General features: G+C 36.7%; 1 pseudogene; it reads left to right on the top strand.

Moving 5' to 3' along the window:
• The first annotated feature begins 596 nt into the window (after positions 1-596).
• LOC145772174 (10 kDa heat shock protein, mitochondrial pseudogene) lies at positions 597-1,388 on the top strand (annotated as a pseudogene).
• Positions 1,389-2,630: the final 1,242 nt, after the last annotated feature.

The raw sequence follows: 2,630 nt of genomic DNA, 5'->3' as shown, positions 1-2,630 counted from the left end.
TTCCAACAATAAATTGAAAACACAGTGGATATTTCTGTACACAAAAACCAAGTAATGCCACTTTGTACTACACTAAAACTCATTTATGCAAGAAGGCCTCATAGTTAAACAGCCCTAGTGCATTATTTGATTGAGTTATACCAGCGTGTACTGTGAGTGAGAGGCACTTCATTGGTGAAAAGTAGTATTTGAGGTGAAATAAGCACGAATCTGGACCTTGTTGCATCTTTTTTAAATAAAACCCCAAAAAAACGGGTTTTTTAAAAAAACAACCATGCGGGTTGGGCTTTTTTAAAAAAACCCGGGTTTTTCTCAACCCTGCTCACAATACTAGACAAATAAATAACTAAACTCAAAAGGTTGGCAAAGTAGACAGGAGTAAGAAGTTGTGTGGTGAAGATCTGATGCTATTGTGTGATGCAAAATCCCCTTTTCCTGTTGAGTAAATTTGACTGTTAATAGAAAACCTCTGATTGGACTACCTAGCAGCCTATTGTAGTACAAATCTTAATGTTTCAAACGGTGTTTGTTAAAAGAATCAGTAGCCGGAAGTAAAAATCACCAAGTATAATGCATTGATTATTGTTATAAAGGTCTTTCTAGGTGGTTTTTACACTGTATAACCAGGTGCTACAAAATTGAATTTAACAATGGCCAATAAAGTTTTTAAGTCATTTATGCCTTTGTTTGATCGAGTGTTGGTTCAAAAATTTGCACCAGAACTTACAACAAAAGGAGGAATTGTGATTCCAGAAGCAAGCACTGGAAAAGTGTTGCAAGCAACAATTGTTGCTACTGGCCCAGGAATAGAAGACAAGGACGGGAATGTGAAACCCTTAAATGTTAAATCTGGTGATAAAGTTCTTCTTCCAGAGTATGGAGGCACTAAAGTAGTTCTTGAAAATGAAGAATATTTTCTTTTTCGTGATTCGGACATTCTTGGAAAATTTGAATCATGACCCCTTTGTTGAAAGTTTGCTTGTGACGAGTTCAATTGCTTTTTGCTTTAATTCATTCAATTACACAATTACAACTAATCAATGGACGCTTGAAGCAAATCCTGTTCTGCCAATAGACAAGTGATGAGGATTTGTTAATGCTGCTAAGTGCTGATGCAGTCCTTCAGCTTATTACAAATTTGCTTAGTTTCCTTTTGCAACAAGCCCTTTGTTATGTATTGTGACTCCAGTACTAAATTCAAAAATTGGCTGTTTGCAAAATTTAATCTCAGGATGTGCAACTTGCTAACTAGATTTGTTTGCTCTTGATGCTACTGTTACATCATGATTCAGAAATGCTCAGTCATGTGTGTATTAAAACATTTCCATAAAACGTTTGCCGTATTTTTATTTATGAAAAAGTGCAAGTTGGTCAGCATGAATGCAATTAATGTGTCCATCTTAAATAAAAAGCATTAGCAGAGTCAAAAACAACCAAAATAAGGTTAAATTTTGTCAGAATTTTTTAGGAGGCAAACTCCCAGGTTCCAGTCTGCTTTCATATTTTCACATATTACGTATTTTCTTATACATATTTTCATACCTCAACTTTTTAGGGAGCAAGTCTTTTAGGCGCTGACAGCTAGGCGCTGGTCTAATAGGCGCGCACACTGTGGCGTCTGGATATTTAGGTGCGGAGCACTGTGGCGCCCGGTCATTTAAGTGCTATTTCTAGTAAAGTCTGTAGATTGTATCAGCTAAGCAGCTTGCCAGAAAATTATATCATGGCTTCCGTGAGTGAAGCTGCTTAAACCGGCAATGCTTTTCACACAAAATGTTATATTGAACAGAAAAATATATAGTTGTTTTATTGATTTATTATTGTTTTATTTGTTGTTAGTCCAAGTTTGCTTTGGTAAAAGCTTTATCAATAAATTATTCAAGCTTCCGAACATTATTGAGTTCATTTTTAGTTAACTCTTTCGCGACCACGGACGTATACACACGCCTTTGGATTTTTGCCATGATGACCAAGGAAGTATCCCTACGTCCAAGGTTAAAAGGTAGCCTATTTCAAGCAAATAAAATGTAAATGATGGCAGATCCATAGTCTTTGCCTGTCCTTTTTTGGCTAATTAAAAAAAAAATATTTTGGCGGTGCAGTTATCAGATGAGGACTTCTTAAAGATGGGGACGCACTGGATTTTTTTTATTTCACTCATTGGAATTGGCAGTCAAAACTGACTAGGCAACCCCTTACTTTGGAATTTCTCGATCAAAAAGACTGTAGGCTAAATTACGTAAACTTTTTGCTTAAAATTATAATACAGTAGAACTCGGTTAATCCGGATCTTTGCCTAATCCGGATGAAACTGGAAGTACAAATGAGTCAGGCTTGATAGAAACGTCATCGGTTAATCCAGATCTTCGCCTAATCCGAATGGAATCGCCGGTCAAATCGAATCCGGATTAACCGAGTTCTACTGATATAACGTTTTGTGTGAAAAAGCATTGCCGGTTTGAGCAACTTCACTCACTGAAGCCATGACCAACAACGCACACGCATTAACAAAACAATATATTTTTCTGTTCAATATAATATTTTGTGTGAAAAGCATTGCCCTACGCCCCTCCCTGCCAAGCTGATACAATCTACAGACTTCACTAGGAATAGCACTTAAATGACCGGGC

The sequence above is a fragment of the Aplidium turbinatum genome, chromosome 6 (assembly GCF_918807975.1).
Source record: "Aplidium turbinatum chromosome 6, kaAplTurb1.1, whole genome shotgun sequence".
Lineage (NCBI taxonomy): Eukaryota > Metazoa > Chordata > Ascidiacea > Aplousobranchia > Polyclinidae > Aplidium > Aplidium turbinatum.
This window is presented reverse-complemented; position numbering and strand designations above follow the sequence as displayed.